At 34.7% G+C, this 23,012-nt stretch overlaps 1 long non-coding RNA gene across 9 annotated transcripts in view; it reads right to left on the bottom strand.

The window, feature by feature from the left end:
* LOC309654084 overlaps nt 1-6,199 on the bottom strand; it is a 75,092-nt gene extending 68,893 nt beyond the window's left edge. For all 9 annotated transcript variants that reach the window (XR_014259815.1, XR_014259816.1, XR_014259817.1 and 6 more), the window contains exon 1: nt 6,013-6,199. This is a non-coding gene — a long non-coding RNA (uncharacterized lncRNA). The remainder of the gene's footprint in view (nt 1-6,012) is intronic.
* Between the last annotated feature and the right edge of the window lie 16,813 nt (nt 6,200-23,012).

Here is a 23,012-nt window from a genome sequence, read left to right on the forward strand (position 1 = left end):
AATTAAGCATGTGAAATAAGATCATGTGTTTAGCTGTCTGGAAATTTTATATGAAAGGGACAAAGGAAGATTCAATTTTATATAAAAAGGGAAAACCACCTTCAATACATATTCCCAACACTAAACAGAGCTTTCCTGACAAGAGTTAAATTTATAAACACAAGAGATTAAATTATTCTTTTGTATAATGTTTTTTGAAAAATGCAGCTTGATTATTTAAAATCAATTATTCTTTGACAATGCATTTTATTTTCTAGTTCACCAAATAGAATTGCCATAATGGCATGTATTTTCCATGTACTTTCATAAAAATGTATATTTTTAAACTTTCATTTGAATCTGTTTTTCACTGGAAATATTCCTTTTACCTAGAACATGTGAATTTCAAAAAAAAAAATTTTATTTGAGGAATTTATGGATTTTTCTTAAAACAAATAACAAAAATTCAGTCATACGGGTGATTCCCATGGCTTAGGTTTACTATATTTCTCTCTTTCAGTTATTCTTTTATTTGGTGCTGAAGATAAGATCTAAGCTACTTAGAAAGCATGGCTTACTAGGTAATTTTGGCCACAAAATTTCAGATTAGTCAAGGCTTAGATCAATCACTTAAAATTTCAATGACATTAGTAGTTGCAAGCTTCAAGGATACGTACGTTCAAGAAGATATCATATTTAATAAATCACAAACTCATTGTTTCACAATCAGCTACTCTGCCATTCATGTTGGTAATGGCATCACTAAACTTCTGTAGTGACACTTCACCAAAGTTACCATTGAGGGCAATGGCCTACTGTCACATCACCTTGATGCATCTCCATCAAGGTGTTGACCTTGACAGGGTAGATCTTTATAACCACTTAGCACCACAAGCTTGCAAGCCAGTCAGTGAGATCACACATGGTAAAGCAAATGATTTATGGCAAGAATCACACACTGAAATGCCTTGCAGAAGCAGGTTAGGTAGTATAGATGAGGGAACGTGGCTGGCAATGATGTCACAAAATATCTTGCTTTAACAAATTAGTGTAAATAACATAGGAATATTCTCTATTTAGACTAAGAGATATACTCTTTCATTTTTCACTTAAAATGTATGGCTCTCTATATTTGCTCTTACTTTTGCACTTTTAACAGTGAATGACAACAGAGAAGAAATATTTATTTTTCCTCTTAATGCTACTCAACTGCAACTGTTTTACCATATGGTGAGTAATCCAACTCAGAGCTTAAGAAGTAGAACCCCTGACTCTTCTGTGAAATCTCAAGTTTTTAAAATGTTGGTAAATTATCCTATTTTTGAGAATTTGTCAATAATTTCTCTTTTCACTGCACTAATACCGTAAGCCAAACAAAATTCAACTTTGTGACCCCTAATGCAAAAACTAATTATTAAAATAAAACTATCCAAACAAAAAATCATACAATGTAGTCCCATCAATTCTACAATTTTACTAACATTTATCCCTTTGTGACAAATGTTGACAACTTTTACTGAGCCGCTCGTTCATTAATGTCAAAATTTGCAATTCTTTTGAAATTTTTAAACAGCTTCCTGGAAAAAAAATTTTCTTAAAAATTTTGGGATTTTAAAAAAATTCTTGAAGATAATTCTTTAAAGGTTTAAGTATATGAAAAATAGGGAAAGTATAATGATTATTTTCTAGTATATTTTACAAATAACTCAAAAGTAAATCTAAACTTCAAAAGGCTGACTTGAAAATACAGTGGAAAGGTTATCCCCCGACAGTGAAAGTTTTAGGTAAACTCATAATGGAGCCGAGAATAGCTCAGCAACCCCTTCAAGAACAGAGAGCTCCCAGGCCAGCAGGACTTGACATTAGCCTGATTACAACTATTAACACATCTAAAAAAAGAATGTGTTACTCAGAAGGCTCAGCCAAATACAGAAAAACAAAATAGATAGGATTGCAATATTAAATATTATATAAGCACAGGACAGCAGGTGCTTAGATGCTGATCACTGACTATATTATTAGCGATCCTAATTTTAAGACTATGACTAGCGCGAGGATAAATGCATTCGAGGACAAAATTGACGTCTTGTTATTTGATGCGCTGTGGCTGATGTCTATTTGGTGAGTTGTCATCTTACTGGGGTCTACTACTAATGCATGAGCTTCTGCAATACAAAGTTTGTTCTTTGGTTTGAGGAAGGCCCAGTGGTGCCCCTGTTCATTTACCTCCACCTGATACCCAGCAGCGATAATCTACCTATCCTCAGGCCAGGCTGAGGATCTTCCAGATTTCAGCTAAAGAACCATAGTACTGCTCTCCACGTCTCTCACCTTTGCAAACCTTCTTCTGATCAGCTTGCCTTCCAGCCCTAGACACCCACCCTCCATCTCCCCACAGGGCAGGCAGGGACAGCTGAATTCCTTTATAGTACAATTGCTGAGTGGTTGAGAAGTGCTAACTCTGTCACCCTCTGTAGCTTGAGGTTGTTAATGGAACACCCCACAAGGTTATCTTCTCCCATTATCCCAAACAGAAACTGAGACAAATGACCCTTTTCCATCTGTATTTACCTACTATTGTTTCATATTCTAACAAGACTTAATTTTCTGATCTTCCCTACATGTTCCCACCATTTTCTTCCCAAAATCCCTCAGTCTGGATGGAGTGGATGTCCCACTACTTTTAAAACATAAAATAATAAAAATACCTAAAATAATAAAAACACTATGATCTAGGCCACCATCTTTGGCTCTTGATATACAAAATGGGAGCTAAAAGTGTCTAAAATAAAATATTTCCTCTTGGAAAATCTTTGATTCTAAATACTGGCAAAAACATGAAAAGGTTTTTTTTTTTTTTCTTTTTATTCCTAGTAAAACAGTACTCATCTACTACCCTCCAATCACTAGGGAGAAGATCAGATACATAAAAGTGCAGAAGAAAACACATATTTAAAAAGTAGTATTTCCATTTTATTAATTATTTGATGCATTTTTGCTATATGCATGTTCTCTACATGTTATTTAATTTGAATTGACAAGGAATTGAATGTATAGATAACTGCCCCAATGTGAGCTACCAAGCAGCTTGAAAATTCAATTAGCAAATGTCATTTGTAAATGTTCACAGAGATCTGAACTAAAGTAGAAGAAAGCATAATAATAAACACACAGGATTAACCCGTAAGACATTTTATGAGCCTAAAATTTTCCTGGAGAAGAGCAAGCCTTCTAGTCTTCACTGTTTATTTATAATAATAAGTCCTGAATCTAGCTCTTAAGATGCTATCTTTGATGAAGCAATAGAATTATAAAATACTTTCAATATTATTCAAGAAGTACACCTAAATATTAAAACAACCTAGCATATCTTTTTTATCTTACATAATTTCCAATTAATGATAAAAGCATATGTAGACCAACATGTTAAGGACTGATTATTCAGAAGGAATTGATTTTTGTTGAGTGAAATAAATTGTCATGTGGCTTATGCTATGTTCCAGGATTGTTTTTAGCCAAGTAAACAAAAATTTGAGTCACCCTGACCTTTTGTAATAAGGGGCAAACTATGCCAGACACACAACTGCTCCATCTTTTTCCACATTCAGTTTTAATCAGAGCTCCATTTAAGTTTTTGTGTCTTGGCAATCATTGCATTGCAAGGCAAAGAAACAGCAGAAACAAATGAGATGTTGCTTTGCCCCGGCCGATTAAATCATGATTCAAGGTAACATTCAGGTGACATTGCAAATTGTCAGAACAGCAGGGAGCCATACTTCAGGAAAGAAAAAAATGTGTGAAGGATGTTTATTTCCCTATCCAATATAAGTGACAAGGTTGAAATGAGGATGGTGGTGTGTCTATAAAAATATATCACCGTTTAAGGAATCCTATTACTAGACACGGTAGAAGCTCTGTCTTAGAGAAGCCTCCATACTGTGGGTAATTATCACAATCCAGAATGCTAATTGCTTTTCGATCTGCAGGCTGTGCTTTCAATGAGTCTTGTTGAGCACTGCTGGGCTGTACCTAGTCTGCTACTTCATGAGAACAGCCCTTATCAAAGGACAGCATCATCTCTGACTATCAAATCGATAGGAAAGCATTAGCCCAGGCTTTAAAGTTTGGAAACATGTTGGTCAATAGATTTTTGCTCAAATACTGAATATTTCAGGATCATTCCTAGAAGCCATCCCATTCCCCAAGTCTATGAATAATCAGCATATGAAACACATGGGAAGGTAAGGAGCAAGGGTCAGCCAGGGTCTTCTTTCTGCTGAAAGTTAATGTAAATGCAGTTATACACCAGATGCTATTTGGAGCTTCAATGTGCAATGAGATATTTTCCCATGACACTGTGGACATTTCAGACAACTGGGCCTGGATATTAAGACAGTATGAATTTATTTACTTATGTATGTATAAATGCAAATATATATGCATTTCATCTTCACTGTGTGTGAAACTTTGTGCTTTTTACTGTGTGTGAATCTAATTTAATACAGCAATCTTACAAGTGTGTGATTCTTTCTTATTTCTAGAATAAGTAAACATATGGGAAAAATTTTTTAAAAACAAATCTTCTAAGGTTACCTACTAAGTGACAATGTCAAGGTTTAAATGCACACCTCTATGGCTTCAGAACTCATATTAAGTATGTATTTAAAAATTACTATAATATATATGTGTACATATACGTATATATATTTTATATACATATAATGACATTCAACAAATAGAGAATTATATAGAAGAGTGGTGCTTAAATTTACCAGATTCAATGTATTATTTAAAAATAGATATTTTGAGTGTTCTCTTTAACATGCCAAAATTCAATTTAGAGAGAATAATCTGACTTTACAATTTACTAATAAAAGCAATTTAATGCTGCCTTTGAAAGATAAGGAGAAATTAAAGCATGCTATATAATAATACCTATTTTTTAGAAAACTTTAGGCACAGGGAGGCATGAGCCATAATGAAGTAAACATACACCACATATAAAATGAGCGTAAGCACAACAACTTAAATGGATAACGAATTTGAGTAAAGTTGGAATAAACAAAGTACAGTCTTACCTTGAATGTTCAGGTAGTTGCATACCTAAAAAAGACTCAGTCTATATGAAAACCTCATGTTCACATGAAGATGTTGTATTTATATTTTTTAAAAAGAATCAAATTTCAAGATTAGACACTAACAGACTTTTCATCTACACAAATGCAGAGAAGAATATTTTGCTAATTGCGGTGCTCAAAATATTATCTTCTGTGCCCAACTGCTCAGTAACTACTGGCATCAAATAATTCCACCTAAAAATGCCCTTGGTAACTCCCATTCATTAGGACAAATAAACCTCTTCAACTTCCAAAACATTCTGTAAAGGGTAGTGCATTATTTTATTTACATACATACATATGTATGTATATGTGTATATTTTATATATATATGTACATACAGTTTACAATATAGACGGAGTCAATGTATTCCAATTTCTTTGTGGCAAACTTTTTGCCTAATACGTCTTAAAGAACTTCCCAATGTTGTAACACTTATAACCCAGCCTCACTAGTTTTAACACCTGGATAGTATTTTTGGGATGTATTGCCATAATTAGCCATTTTCCTATTGACACATATACTATTTCCATCTTTCTATTATTTTTTCTATTTATTTTCTGTCTTTCTAATAATTTTTCTTATTTTTTTTCTTTCTCATCTTACCCTCAGTTTAAGATTGTTTTTCCAAGTTCCTGTATCTAACTTACTTAGATTATTATCAAATTAATGTGATACCTGACTTTTTATTTTCTAAGCATTAGAATCCGTCGCCCTCGCACCGCCCAGTCGGCGCCCCGCGGTTCCCGGGGCGCAACGAGGCCAAGCCGCCGCCCGCCGCCCCCGCCAGCGCAGGCCCCCGCCAGCGCAGACCCCCGCCCTCGGGGCCTCGAGCACGCCGGGCACGCCGGAGAGCGCGGACGGCCGCGTGGGTATGGAGAGGCGGCGGCTCCGGGGAGCCGGCCGCCTGACGTACCTGCGGCGGCCTCACGCTTGGGTCCGCCCGGCCCGGGATAACGGCGCCTCCGCGGCGAACACGCCTCAGAGCTCCATGCGGGGTGTTTACTCCCAACGCTCGAGATACTGCGCGATCCGGGCGGGGAGACCAACGGCCTGGAGCGCCGGCCCCGCCGGCCGTGCGTGCCCTGCGTGCGCGCTCTGGACGCCGGTGCGTGCCCTGCGTGCGCGCTCTGGACGCCGGGGGCCCAACTTAACTCTTAATTGGCCAAGACGGGGCTCTTTTGACATTCCTAAACTGTTTTTTTTTTTTGCATACACAGCTAGGAAAAAAAAAAAGCTGGCTTGATGAAATATCTTTTCAAAATTCTGACCCTAAGGGAACAAAAGTACTCCTAGGAGAAAGCTTAAGGTTATAACTCTTATTATGTCCTTGAAACGTAAACACAGACCACATTGCCTGAGACTACATCCTTTGCTCAATCAGTAGAACCCAAAACTGAAAAAAAAAAACCCGGGGGTGGGGGGTGGGAAAGAGGCATTTTTAACCTCAAGCAAGTAAATTTAACTTATTCCAACTTTTATTTACAAACTAGTGAGTTTACATTGTAATACCTGATTCACGACTAAGTTTTAAAATGAAGCTATGAGATCTCTGATTGTGTCTGTTTACATGTCTGTGCGTACATTAGAGACATGATATATCATTACCTTCAAATGATCTTATCAAAATTAGTTTGTAAAAGAGCTCTATTTAATTGACTTAAAATAAGTGCTTAAAAATTAAGTATGTCTAAATGTAATGGAAACCAAACTGAATTTTTTAAAGGATCAAGTGATCTAAGATTATTCTTTAATGAATGAAAACAAGTTTACATTTACTGGTTTAATTAAATAGGTCTATCTTCACAGTTAACAACCTGAAGTATAGAACTTTTATTGTACCTAAGTTTACTAAACGTCAAATAAGTTCACATTATCTCTGTTACAGATTTGTCAGCAAGAAAGCCAAAATTTGGTATAATGATTTATTTGTAAATTAAGTAATATAAATGAGATAAAAGCTTTCAGATGAACTCTAAGAATAATTATGTTTTATGGTATGTCTACTTCAATTAGTTTCTCCAAATCTTTTTGATAACTTGAAATTTTAGCTTTGCTATGTTAAGTTAAATGATAGGGATTCATTGAATATCCAGATCATTTTCAAATTAGATGAAATATTGAAACATTAATTGCTAAGTAAGTCAAAGTTTACCTATTTTGTCTTATTAAAGAAAAACTAAAGATGCTTTGGTTTATTGGACACACATCTTGTACCACATTGAGGAAAGTAATTATGTTGTTAGAAAATGTATGTTTCTAGAGGTTATGGAATATACTTATAAATTTACCAATCAGGAAATGCTGGTATGACAGACAGTTCACAATTGCTTGCTTCTTGGTTTGTGCTAGAGATTGGGGTTTCAAGGGTTAAGAATTCTGACTAATGAATGTGATTGGAACTACTAAAGATAATAAGAGAAATATTTCCATGAAAGGAAAGTAGGGTGTGTGTTTTCCATAAAAGATGGTAGGAGGAATGGAAATGTATTTTTGGTGAGGGAAAATAAAGTAATTTTGTCCCAAAGCTGGTTATTTCCAAATTCAAAAGAAAATAAGTGACAAACTAATGCGGATATAGAAAGTTGTAGAAGGTCTGTGGAAAAGGAACCCTGAGAAAAGAGTTCTCGGGACTGACTAATATTGGAATGGATTTAATTAAGTGAATTTTGATATTAAAAGTCAGTTGGTGCAAAATTTGAATTAGATTTTCTCTCTGTTAGGTGACAGAGTTTTCCTGAGGTATTGATCTGCTTTTGATAACAAATTGTAAAGTTTCTTTACTTTTTAAGCAGTCTGTTGTAACTTTCTGTATTTGCCCTTGAAATCATTTATTGTCACTTTGGTTGAGTGCATAAGTATTGTTTCATACTGACTTATGATCCTACTTAGCCAAGTGTTTTTAAAACCTTTTGATGTCTTTGACAAACTTCCTCAAATCAAATTCTAAATGAAGTTTTTTTGACCTTTAGGTAACTTTGGGATGCTTCAGAAGGCACCTGAAGCATCTCAAAGATAGAAATTAAACTTAATTAAATCCATTCCAATATTAGTAACCAACAAGGACCTACTGTATAGCACAGGGAACTCTGCTCAATATTATGTAACAAACTAAATGGGAAGAAATTTTGAAAAAGGATAGATACATGTATATGTATAACTGAATCACTTTGCTGTACACCTGAAACTATCACAACATTGTTAATCAACTATACTCCAATATAAAATACAAAGTTAAAAAAATAAACTTAGTTAGGCTTATTTGGTATGTTAAATCACATGGGAAACATTGTCAAATGAGTGACGGTAAATCTTCTTAGGTTCTATAGTATGGGTAAATGATATAAACATATGTTGTAGAGATTATATGAAATTGCTAAAATTTGGATATATTCTGGTTTAATGTTATTAGTCATAATTTTAGTTATTATTTTACAATTGTTGTATGTCACAAAAATAACCTTAACCCTGCAACTTTGCTTCCAGAACCACAAGAAGAAAATGACCACAGCTGCATTTTAGAAACAGATTATCTTCTTACTCCTAGGAATAATTTACAAGAAAATTCTATTGATAATGCTGGTCTACTTTGGTTTACAGATGGGTCCTACTTAAAAAATGACTGAGGGCATTACCAAGATGGATATGCAGAAACATCCACAATGGACATAACTGAAAGTTCTTTTTTACCAAAAAACAAAGTCAGCACAAGCAGAATTAATTGCTTTAACTTGAGCTCATCAACTCATCAATGAGCTAAAGGTCAGGTAGCAAATGTTTATGCTGACAGTCATTATGCCTTTGAAGTGGCACATGACTTTGGAATGCTATGGAAACATCAAGAGTTTATTAAAGCTTGATGCTATAATCAGGAAAGCTTATTAAAAAATATTAAAAAATGGAAAACAGGTTGCAGGACTATTAAGTGGTATACAACTACCAAAACAGTTGGCAATTATTAAAATACCAGTGCATTCCAAATCTGACAGTATGGAAGCTAAAGGAAATCAGCTTATTGATGAGGCAGCCAAACAGGCAGCTTTAAATACCCATTCTGTCTAGCCTTGAGAATGGTCAGCGCTCTCTGTTAACCCTGCCAACCCAGTGAAAGATTTCCATCTGCCGGCTCAAGAAATATGCCATTGAAGAAGAGAAATAAATAGGGCAACAATAAGGGGGAATTTTGGACCTGTCACACAAATATAATTTGGAAATAATTAAACAAACAAACTATAGTGCCTGTTGGAGCTCAAATGCCATTACCCCAGCATGTACATTCTTTAACTCATTGGACACCTGAGAAAATGGTTTTATGGGGAAAACACTATGTTTGGAAACTTTCTCCCATGATGGCTCATAAAGTATATGCTTGTTTTAGTATCTACACTAAATATAATCCCAGAAAATCACTTCATGGGTCACAAGGCCACTTTCTCTTCCTAAGGGTCCCTTCGAGGTATAGCAATTGGACTTGGTCTGAATGTCACCGTCTCAAGAATATAAATATATCTTGGTAATGATCTGTATGTTTTCACACTGAGTTGAAGCTTTTCCTTGAAGAAGAGCCATGGCTATAAGGTTACATTGCTATTTGAAAGGATAATTCTTGTTTGGGGAATTCCTTCCAAGTTACACAGTTACCAGGGAAATTATTTTACTGGACAAATAATTAAATCTATTTGTGACATATGGCCAATAATGCAGCATTTTCACTGCACTTATCACCCCCAATCTTTGGGACTGGTGGAAAGAATTAATGTCACTATCAAAACTCAATTGGCAAAACCTTCAGAAGCATTTCATCTCTCATGAGCAAAAGCTCTTCTGCTAGTGCTTCTCAAACTTAGGTCTATACACTTTGCTAAACATCAGCTGTCTCCTTTTGAAATAATAACAGGACACCCTATGTAATTAGATGAGGGAATATGTGAACCAACCTTACTCAAGGGAGATATATTACATTGTTGTCAGGGTCTTATTGAGGCACTTAAAAGAAATGCAGAGTTGGTAGCTAATTCCTTTCACAGTGAGCTCCCCAGAAACAAAGACCTTGAGGATCATGGATTACAATCTGGAGATTTTGTTAATTAGAAAACACATCAAATCAAAGACTTTTTGTAGCCATGTCAGAAAGGACCTTATTAGGTATTATTAACTACTCCATGCACTGCCAAAGTAAAAGCCATAGACTGAGGGATTCACATCCCTCATTTCAAAAAGGGTTTTTGCATTGGACTGGTCTGTAGAGAGGAATGCTGACCTCAGACTTAAATCAGTGCTCAAACAGAGGAGAAAGAACACCCACACCAGGAGGAGAAGATGACAGCAGTGGTAGACAGCTGACCCAAGAATCAGAACCAGGACTGTATGACCCATCCTACTAGTTCAAATGAACTGGTTTCTAAACATCTGTCTCACTATGAAAATTGAAAGATTTTTTTTTTTAAATGAAAGTTATTGTTTTACTTCTAGCTATACTTTTGCCTCAATGCTCATTATGGAAAGAAAATTATCTGGTAAAGTTGTCACAAAGTATAGCTACTGGGGGCAATCTAACCGATTGGTTGGATCTCTCATCAAATTCCTCAGTCAATAAAAATACTGATATAAGCCCTTCATAATTCCTGTCACCGACTTTTCAGATGTTCCTAAAATTACCACTCAACTAGACTAACCTCTGTCTGGCCTTCAGGTTCAAATTCTTCAACATATTAATGGATCCATCCCTTGTCTGATACTATCCTCAGTTCTGAGAGACTGAGCACAGATTACCCCAAGGCTCCTTTGCCCCATCTCTTACTTGATGAACAAATGTCTTAAAGAGAAAAAACATGAGTAAGTTATGCCAGTAACTCCCATATGTTAAATACAGTACAGATGGCTTTTGGAAAGCCTGCAGGAAAAATGATTCATGGGTTAACATTGTGTTAACTAAACTTCCAGTTAATGAGACTATCAATGAGAGCACTCTGGGAGGAATCACTTGTGCTCCCCCAGGTTTTGTCTTAGTATTGGAATTGACCCACCTTCTCAAGGATGTGCACAGAAATATCTTAATAGCTGGCAAATAGAAGGTTTATGTCTATTAGGATATTATGTTATCCCATTGTCTATACATATGGAAATAGAAGAACCTTCTTTCTCTCTTTATTACAGAGGCAATAAATCCATGTTAGCAGGATATCAAGATACTTGGTAGCAAAGTCTTTTGGGAATCTTGGTTCCTAGTGCAAGAGTATATGTAAACAGAGATATGATCAGAAATCTATCAGCTACCATCAAATAGCTGAGGGCTCTATAAAAATCATTTCAGAACAGACAAAAAGTATAAGATAACAGGGTTGCCTTAGATTTTCTACTGGCTAAACAAGGAAGTATTTGTGCTACTGCTCACACGACTTGTTGCCCTTATATCAATACCTCTGCAGAAGAGATATACCTGGAAAAACATTCCCAAAAGATAAAATGGTTACAAGATGTAAGGCAAACTGACTCTAAGTGATCTGTTCAGTTGGCTCATCTCAGAAATAAGAATTTTTTTCCCACTCTGCTTTACAGATGCTTATCATTGTCATAGTAGGTATCACTATTCTTTTCCTAGTTATAAATCTACGCATGACATGTATCACTGCTTGCTTTAAATCTACTGCTAAAAGTACAAATACAATGTTTGTTCAACAGTTTGACATCACTGATAATATGTGTAGCCTATAAAATGTTTCCCTGTCAGCATATACCTCTGTGCTTGTTCACTACATCTGATTAGTTTTCCCCCCAAAATGGATAACTAGGAAAAAATACATATATATATATGTATGAAAAAGCCTGTCACTGAGGGACACGATGCACCCACTGCAGGCAGGTAGTACCACCCTGGCATCGAGGAACAAATATTTTGATCATCAAAGCTTTATATCAAAAGATTTGCAATCAAAACATGGAAATAATGAAAGAAAATTTCACCTATTAAGGTACAGGGAAGTCATTTTGGCTTTAACCATTAAAGGGTGCATTGTCCAGAAGTAAAGAACGTCTATTTTGAAGATAGAGATGAATGCCTCCATTCCTGGGATGCAATTGCCATTATTCCTTCAATGGTAAGACTCCCTTCCCAGGTGTCAAGGCCACACTGATCCACTGTGTACATACTATTCTGTCTTTTTTTTCCCCCTTAAACCTGGAAGGAATGTACCTTCCTTGCTTTTTTTGTTCTGACAAGATATAAAACTATACTGAAAACCATGCTTCTATAGAGAAGTTCCTCACAGCTATCTGAGAGGCTGTCTTCCAGGCTGTAGTCCTCATTTTGGCTGGAATAAAACATTTCTCTATTATTATTATAGATGTTTTATTATTTCTGTCAACAGTGGGAAGGCTGAGAATACAATGTTACAGATGTCAACAGGGTTCAAATGCCAAATGTTAAGTAGCTTTCCCTTCCCTAAGGGAAATGGGAAACTATTAAGAGTTTTCACTGAACAGGTAATAAAGTATGGTTTATATTTTTAAGATTTATATTTAAAAATAAATTTTAAATTTTGACTGCAGTATAGATTGGAAGTAGACAGGCAAACAGATTAAGATGTCATTGCAATCATTCAGGTTAAGAGGACTAACTGACCTGGAATTGTGACAATTTGGGTAGAATGTAAATATAGAATCCAAAATTATCTAGGAGGTGGAGTTGACTGGAATTGGTAAGTGAATGGATGTTGGAAGAGATGAAGATGCTTAGGATAGCTGTTGGTGCCATTTAATGAAGTAAAAACCACCATAAAATAAGTTGATTTAATGAAGAAATTTGATGAATTTTATTTTGGACTGTTGAGTTTGACTTGCTTTCATGATAACCATTGGGAGGCGGCCCTAGTAAAAGAAAGATAAAGGAAGGAAAGAGAGAAGGAAGGAAGGCAAGCCAAATTCAGGTGAATATAGTTTATGACCAGTGATCAGTAAGAGATCAAGAGGTGAGATATTATGACTGGATGAATTAGAGCACTACAACAGAAAATATGGTTTAAAAATTGGGATTTAATTATTTATCATTTCAAATTCATCAATCTTGTGGATTGACAAAGGCAACCTTACCAGGATTATAAAAGAGGGTAGCATAAGTGGAGGAGAGAAGTAAGGTTTTTCTTGTAAGCCTAGGTAGGCTAGATTGTAAGTGGTGATATAGAAATTTAAGTAAATAAGAGAATTCCTCTTCAAGCCATGATAAAATAACAAAGAATAGACTTAACTTTTGACTTCAAACAACAGGAGAACTGGGCAAAATCAAACTATTGACTCCAAAACGTTGGGAACGTGATGTGATACTCCTTGGCAGAAAGGAAATAAACATTATTAGCTCTACAATCACCTAAACTTTCTGGCTGGAACAATTTTCAGAAGCAGAAGAATGTGAGCAGACCCCACTCACTTTACTGAGTTAAGGAGGAAGAGATTACAGCTCCAGAGGCTGAGACAGTAGGAAATTATGGGGCAGAATTTGAATAAATGCTAGAGCTTGCTCTGAATCCAGTCTGTCTGGTTCCAGGCAGAGCCTGTGCTCTAGTTACTCTGCTCTGCTCTCTTTCTCTAGGTTACACAATATAGACCAATCTGTCATTTGTCAGTTATTTCACCACAGAAGGCCATACTTACTGCTTTCTGGTCTATTGCTCACCTCCCAAATCCAGCCGCTCATTACATCCAAATGTTTACAATTATGCACATCTTAAGCCCATTTTGGGTCAAGAGGTCTAATTTCTTATTAGGTCCACACTTCAATGATATCAAAGATTAACATCTCCAGAAGCATCCAGCTGTACCCTGCCATTAATTTACTAAAAAAGTGCATGCAAGAGAAAGGAAATTTAAGGAAACGAATATATATGATAGACCCCACAGTTCCTGAGCTCTCCTACTGGAGAGTTATTTGTGTACATCTTGGAAATGCTGCCAATAATAAGCAATTTTAGAAGGTAAGGAAGAATATGGAAACTTAGTAGTTATTGAGGAAGGGTTAAAATCAATTTAGAATTTTAATTCCATGAGTTTCATTATATATTTTATAAACTTAGGGTGTGAGATGTGGAGGAAAAACATATATTCAATGGTGTAAAGAGAAAACAATGCATTAATACAGGAACTGTGAATAACTTATTTCTAATATTTTTTATTAAAGTAGACAGGACAGAGAATTTTTATTTCATAGATAATTTCCTCGTATTTTAGAGAACTTAAAATTGAATTAGAACGGTTGACACTGCGTGAGACTCATCTTGAAGACTATTCAAAGCTTCACTTGTTACGTAATGAAAGGACAACTTCATATGATTTGAGCAGAGCTAGTCATTTAAATCCTTCCCTACTGTTCAACTTGGCTAGTCTCCATTGATATTAACCATTGACATTAATGTGTGATGGACAAAACTGAACCACAGACAGAACTAAAGACTGAGCCTGTCAAAGGATGCTCCTGAAAACTGGACATTTATGTCAGAAATGTGCTGAGAATTTTGTTCAATTGTACCACAAATGTTACTTTTACCTTATAAGGGGAGTAAAGCACAAAGTCAGAGTCTCCAGAAAAGTGAGGCAGAGCTGGGTAAGGATAGAAAACTCTCACAATCCAGGGAAGGGAGCTTTTCCTCTCCAGTGAAATCCTTACTCAGGCTGGATGAAGTCACACACAGGTGACAGTTCCAATAAGGAGCTATGGGAATCTGAGGAGTATATGCTTTGCCATGTCCTTATTTATGTAATGTTCTCAGTAAATTTACTTATCATTTTGTACAGAAGAAAATGTGCTTGTTATCTTTTGGGTACCACTTCATTGCCTCATTTTGAAAAATACTAATTGTTTCAGTAAGGCAGGCAGCATATGCATTTATGTTCTGCTATCAAAAATTGAATTTAATATTTGTTTAATTCATTTTTATGTCTTTTTTTTTTTTTTTTTTTAATTTTTTTATTTATTTATTTATTTATGGTTGTGTTGGGTCTTCGTTTATGTGCGAGGGCTTTCTCTAGTTGCAGCTAGTGGGGGCCACTCTTCATCGCGGTGCGCAGGCCTCTCACTATTGCGGCCTCTCTTGTTGCGGAGCACAGGCTCCAGACGCGCAGGCTCAGTAATTGTGGCTCACGGGCCTAGTCGCTCCGCGGCATGTGGGATCTTCCCAGACCAGGGCTTGAACTCGTGTCCCCTGCATTGGCAGGTAGATTCTCAACCACTGCGCCACCAGGGAAGGCCCCATTTTTATGTCTTAAATGCACATGTTCATGTTTTCTACATGTGACTATTGTGTGGCAGAAAAAGATCTGCAAACTGAATGGCTCTGGGAGATTATGAAATTTTAATGCTCTAAAATTAAGATTGGGTACATTTAGTTAAGATTGGGTGCATTTAGTTAAGTACTTTCATGAAATTACTTTTTAAAAATTAAGGTAAGTTAGATTGTTATTAACATATAAAAATAACAGAGGGGTCATAATTTTAACAAATGCTCTGTTAACTTGTGAAAACTATGCTATTATATCAGTCAACATAGCTAGTTAAATAACATGAAATATACTACATCACTAAAATTTTTTTAAACTGTTTTAAGAATGATAGAATGACTTTGTACATTTTAAATAGGAAATACAGGTGTATTTAAACGCTTATTTAATAGACTTTTGGTAAATTTAAAAAGCCTGTCATATGAAAAGAGTATCACATAAAAACTAAAAGCATATAAATTGTAATTGGACTCATTTCTGTGAATACTAGTGACAAAATCAAGCAGCTTTGTTAATTTTAGCAAACGACTTTAGTCAATAAAATGGCAATAATATTAACATATATTCAGAACATTGTCATAAAGAGAAAATAAATCAATACAAGTAAGATGTTTAACATGGAGACTAAAATAATAACATAGTTATTAAGACTAGTAAAACTACAACTAAAAACTAATTATACAACTACCATAATTATTAGTATCATTTTTATAAAAATCGCTAACATGTTTGTAGTTTACTGTATGCCAGTCATTGTTTTTGTGGTTTTCATATATTAATTCATTTTGTTACTATTACCTTTACTTTTCTTATCATAATATTCTGAAATTTATGGTATATTAGCAGTTTTGAAAGTTACCATAAATACAAGAAGGAAATTCTTAAAATCCCAGAGAAATAGCAGAGTCAGTAAATAATTTTCCTAATTTTGTGAAAATAAAATTTACAAAACTATGTTAAACTCTATCCTATTTTTAAAGATAATGCATCATATCATTCTAAAAATAAGTTAATCTAAATAACATTCATATTTTAGTCTATTAAATTCATTTTCCCAGTTATCTTAAGTTTTACAACACTTTAAAAAATAAAATTTTATGAAAGATGCTGAATGTTTAGTCTCCAAAGCTATAAAATTTAGCTTCACTACCAACTTATGTGACATGTGCCATTTAGTCTTTTATTTTTATACATATTATATTTCCCCAGATGTTTTGCAATTTGCCTCTTTTCTTGAAATCAACATCATGTTTTTCTATAATAAACATGTTTATTATCATTTTAGAAAACTTGAAATAAAGTCATAATACTGAACATTAAAATTACCCAATATATCAATCCACAACCCAGGGTTAACACTGTCAGTGTGGTAGCATTATTCCTTCCAATCTTTTTTCTATGCATCTTTACCTATATTTATATTTTTTTATGTATTATATTTGCTCTACATTACATTAATAGGACTTTTTCACGTAGAATATTTGCTACAGATAAATTAAGAAATCCTATCCATATTTCCCAGATATCAATATAGTATGGCAGAAAAAAACCCTACAAACTGAATGACAATGGAAAAAAAGATATAGCTTGTCTATCTTTACTTTTAAATCATACTACTAATAAAATTAAGTTGATAATATCTACCATGTAAAGGTGAAGGGCTCAGTTTCTGAAGGCACACTGCCTGGGTTTGAATCCTGGGTCTCCCATTTACCAATGTGTGACTTTGGACGAGTTACTCATAAGCCTCATTTCAAATGGGTAGAAGCATTTCAAAAACTTGTCAGATTGATGCGACAGTAAGTGAAATGATGTACGTGAAAATGGTTGGCATATTTCCTGGCATAGAGTTAAGTGTTCCATAAATGTTTTCTACTATTTTTATTACTATCATTTACAATCTAAACAGAATCAGGCTTTTTTTTTTTTTTTTCTTTCTCTTTACATCACACAGAGGCAGGCAGACTTCATGTAACACTGACACTTGGTCTAATTTACATTAACCAACTCATGCAATTCCTTACTGACCAGACCAAGGGAGTGCCTTACCTACTGTACTATGCAGACTTCTATTGGGAAGCTTTACAATGCCTGCTGCTCTACTGGGAAGCTTTACAATGCCTGCTGCCCTGCTGCACCCCTCTTTTTAGAACTCTACAGAATAGCTCCAGATGGTCCCTGTATATTTTCGACAACCTTGGTCAACGTTACAGGTTTGGGAGCCTCCTTGCCTGTTTTAGATCAACGTTCAATCCATTCTGAGCCTCTATTAGTAGGCCTGTCTTCCTCCTTTCCTAGTAGATCTTCAGACTCAATGATGTTTCAAGTAACCCAGCTTAGTTCTCCTCCCTGCACCTGAAAGAGGCTAAAATGTACTCCAAACATGGATATACAAAATGCCTTTCATCTATTCACCACTGTCAGTGTATTAGTGAAAGTCCAATTTTTCATTAATATAATAAATCTGACATAAACACGGTCAATAAAAGTCTATTTCAAAACAGATTCCTTGAAGTGAAATAAATGTAAACCTCTTGCTATATACGGTAAAATTGAGTTAAAAAAAAATCTGTTGTGATACTGTATATCCACACATCAGCAGCACATGATAAAATCTCAGTGTTCTCTCAAAGACAAGGAAAGAACTGCTTTTTTTTCATATGTCATTATGATGGGAAACATCACATCTCATTGTGTCTCACTTTAGCTTATTTTTTCTCTTCACAGAAGTAAAAATACATACACTTATATTTAAAATAATGATGAGAAAAATAATCACATATTTATGAGTCTTACTATTAAGAATTAATATCAGCATTTGGGTGTATAACTTTCTGGAATTATTTGCACATATAGTTTTTGTTTGTTTTCCTTGTTCATAATATTGCTATGGTATTACAAACATTATTAAATGACATGAATTTTATTTCTATTAACAATTTGATTCTTTTTCCATGTCAATGTTCTTTAATTGGATTAAAGGTAACAAAAATATAGCATTTCATGCATTTCATTCATTTTTATAATCAATTTGTATTGTCCTTGTTAAGCATTTAGGGAGTTTTCAACTTACTGTTTAGACGTCACCATGATGGTCATTCTTAAAGCAATTTTGTTCATGCTCCAATGTACCCTAAGAAAAAAATTTTAAATACAATTGAAAAATTTAATAGACATTCATATTTATAAGGAAATACAAATTGCTCTCAGAAAAAAAAAAATAATTGCACCAATTTAATCTCCCAACACAATCTGAGCATTCAATTTTCATGTCTACTACAACAGCAGCATAATGACTCATTTTTATAGGTTCTAGTTTTGGGTTAAATTAAGTGCTTTATGCTGGTTGGGTATTTTTCCATTTAATTAGTGGGGTAGAACTTTACAAAAATTTAATAACAATCTAATCTCTTCAGTTTATTCTCTGTTGCTACAATTTGTTGGCTGTTGTTCTTCTACTTTCGTTCATTCCACCCTCTGTTGGGATAACAGACTTTTAATTGATTTGCTTACATTCTTTAGATATTAAAAACATTAATCTGGACTTCCCTGGTGGCACAGTGGTTAAGAATCCGCCTGCCAATGCAGGCGACAAGGGTTCGAGCCCTGGTCCGGGAAGATTCCCCATGCCATGGAGCAAATAAGCCCGTGCACCACAACTACTGAGCCTGTGCTCTAAAGCCCACGAGCCACAACTAACGAGCCCACGTGCCACAACTACTGAAGCTTCGCAGGCCTAGAGCCTGTGCTCCGCAAAAAGAGAAGCCACCGTGATGAGAAGCCCACGCACCACAACGAAGAGTAGCCCCCACTCGCCACAACTAGACAAAGCCCGGGCACAGCAACAAAGACCTAATGCAGCCAAAAATAAATTTTTTAAAAATTAATCTTTCTTCTATTACTTTGTTACATATATTCACAACTTATAATTTTCTATGTAATTGTTTTTGTAATTGACACATACTTTTAAAAAACTGAGGTAGCCAAATCTAGTTTTAAATATGTATATGCATGGATGGATAAAAATATATAATTATATATTTACATATATGCATATACACACATAATTATATGTAATTTATAAAGATATATATTTAATTATATGTACGTTTGAATTATTTTATGTAGCAGGTTCATAAATATTCAACTGCCAGTTAAATATTTGCTCTATATTTTTCTATTAAAATGTTATTGAATTGATCAAGGTTGACATCACTAGTGAAAATCATGTTGATACCATTCATTCCCAAAATATTTCGATAAGAAGGACGCTTGACTGCTACGGTATTCTTCATAAAAGACCATAAACTCAGTGTAACCATGAGGAAAGATCAGAAACACTCAGATTAAGAGATATTCTACAAAATACCTGAGCAGTGCTCTTTAAACCTGTCGAAACCATGAAAAACAAGGGAAGACTGTCACAGATCATAGGAGACCAAGGAGACAAGATGACTGAATAAAATGTGGTGCCCTGAGTAGACTCCTGGGAAGAAAAATGTTAGTGGAAAAACTGCAGAAATTCAAATATCATCTGTAGTTTACTTAAGAACACTGTACCAATGTTAATTTCTTATTTTTGAAAAATTTACCATGGTTGTATAACATTAAGAAAATTGAGTGAAGTGTGTATGGAAACTTTCTGCATTATCTCTGCATGTTTTCTGTAAATCTAAAATTATTCCAAAGTATATTTATTTATAAATTATGATTATGTATCTATACAATGATACACCTAAAATTTACTTTGTTTTATTTTAATGTAAGAGTAATGCATGGTTTTTTCCTAAATGGTTAATATTCTCAATGGCAAATATATTTCTATTGGCTTCTTAAAGATTTTATATACATTTTTATATTATTATTAATTTCAGCAAGCCTTTTTATTTGTCAAGTTATATCTGCCTATTTTCTATTTATGATTCCCCTCTCTTAGCTAATAGATTTCACACCACATTTTATCTGAGTATTTTCTTACTTGTTTTTATCTCCGATCAGAAGTATTTTTAGAAATATGATCATGTATACATTGAGCTTTTTTCTTGTCCTTAAGCTGCCATACTTTCTTCATTCAACTTTGTTTGGTTTTGTGTTTGTTATTTATTCATCTTTGTGTTGTAAGTATAAATTCAAGGCTCAAGTTGCAATCTTCCTCTCCTGTATCATATGTGAGGACAGGGAAATACATATTTTTCCTAGGTGAATTCTGAGGTCCTAATATTCAACTTTGCATAGCAGTGGTCTGCTTTTCTGAACTTGAACCCTCTTTTCGCACTAGACGTTTCCTGACTAATACATTTAATTGCACATCTGTGCTGTATCCTTGATCATGTTGAACTTCTCCTTGTCCTAGAACTAATCCTGTGTTATTTCTTGTGCATACGGAGACAGGTTAATTTCCATACTAAATTAAATATAGTGAGAAAGTCTCCTGTCAAAGGAATTATGAATTCCAAGTTATAGTCTGATTTAAAAAGAGATTAGTTTATGGGTGAGGCACATAAGTATTGAGCTTTAGGTGATTCAAAGAAATTTCCTCTCAAATTGATGGATATTTTTTCTGTTTTCTAGTGAATCCAACAAATAGGTCTAGAATTTAGGGATAAAGAATGCATGTGAATCAAAATCTTCTTTAGCTTTTGGAAAATATATTTGTTTAGGTGCCACTGAAGTTGCTTTAGTGTAGGGTATGCAATGGAAAAAATGTAGTCCAGGAACGTACTTAAAATCTTTCTCACTGATATTGGTTATATCAAATCTCTTCCTCTTTGCAATAACCAATTTCTAGATCTTGGCATAGTGTTTTCTCTCCTCTATAACTCAAAAGACATAGTCACATTCTACCTTTTTGTTGTATCTTCATAAGCAATTAAAGCAGATTTTTCAGGCACTGTAGTTGGTTGTTCAAACTCATCAAATTATATTTTGTATCAACAGTATTTGTTTCCATTAAATCTTTGCTCTTTTTATCAGATGACATTAGCTACATTATACAGTAAGTCCCCTACATACAAACGTGTTCCATTCCAAGAGCATGTTTGTAAGTCCAACTTGTTTGTAAGTCCAACAAATTTAGTCTAGGTATCCAACTAACACAATCGGCTATGTAGTACTGTACTGTAATAGGTTTATAATACTTTTCACACAAATAATATATAAAAAACAAACACAATAAAGAAAACATTTTTAATCTTACAGTACTGTACCTTGAAAAGTACAGTAGCACAGTACAACAGCTGGCATACAGGGGCTGGCATCGAGTGAACAGGCAAGAAGAGTTACTGATTGGAGGAGGGAGAAGAGGTGGGAGATGGTAGAGCTGAATGATCATCAGGAAGAGGAGACGGAGGGCAAGCTGCAATTTCACTCACGCCTGACATTGATGGCACAGGTTCTGGTTCCCTGCTGGATTCAATTCTATTTACTCTTTTGAAAAAATGATCCAGTGATGTCTGGGTAGTAGCTCTTTTTTTCTCATCATAGATAATACGGTAGCCCTAGAATGTATTCTGTACAGCTGCTGCAACCTTCGTGTACTATTATATGTTCAGGTTCTGTGTTTCAAAAACTAACAATGCCTCCTCAAATAAAGAAAATCCCCTTGCCATTTCCTGTGTCATGAATCTCTCTGGTCCTTCAGTTATTTCTTCTTTCTCTTGTCTCTCTTCAGCCTTTCTCTGGGCCTCCAATTCCTGGCGCTTCTTATCAGTACCAGCTACATTACTGCTGCTTTTACGCTTGCTTCCAGATATCCTGGGCTTGAAATAAAGATAGTGTACTACTGTACTCTATACAGTACTGTAAAGTACACAAAAGCACAACCACTTGTAAAGGATGCATGCACGTAACGATGTACGCCAGACACGTGAACTAGTTTACGTGACGGGACATGCAAATGCACATTCGCATCTATGAAAGTTTGCAACTTGACAGTTCATATGTAGGGGACTTACTGTATTCATAATGGAAGAAAAATATTTATACAATATCATTTTAAACAAATCAAATGGAATTGACATGCAAATAAACTTTATTCAGCAAAATCAGCTAGCAAATAAATAAAGTATGGCTATGACTTCTTCCTGACAACTTCAGAGAAATTGCACTATCCTAAATTTACAAAGGTGCTTTATTTTACTTAATTTTCCTTTCTATATTATGTCAGCATTTGACAAGTAATTTAAAGAATATAAAGAGTTTGTTGCCAACGATAGCTGGCTTTTAAGGGTAATTAGGAAAAAAAAATCCTTCACTTTAATAATAAAGTACCTTGCTGTAATACGGAAACAACCTGTTCTATAACCTATGATAATTTGATTAGTGAAAATTGTACATAATTTGGAGAAGTAAATGAGCTGTAAAGGGTAGAAGTAAAACTACAAGCCACTTCCCAATTAAAATGTACACATGCATAAGAATCTGTGTTTGTTTTAAAAATAGTTAACTGTTATAATTTGTTTCCATCTAGGATATTTGTTCTATATTTCTCCAACATTCACGATAGATAGTTTCTTAAAAACTTTGAGATTATTGTTGATTTTCTCCTTAGCAAGCACACATAAACACAACTAAAATTACATGAAATATGTCCTACAGTATCATATTGGAGATAAATTAAAATTAGAAATAGCTGAGTTACAATCTTCTAAT

Source organism: Balaenoptera physalus (genome assembly GCF_965194825.1).
Source record: "Balaenoptera physalus genome assembly, contig: HAP1_SCAFFOLD_1923, whole genome shotgun sequence".
Lineage (NCBI taxonomy): Eukaryota > Metazoa > Chordata > Mammalia > Artiodactyla > Balaenopteridae > Balaenoptera > Balaenoptera physalus.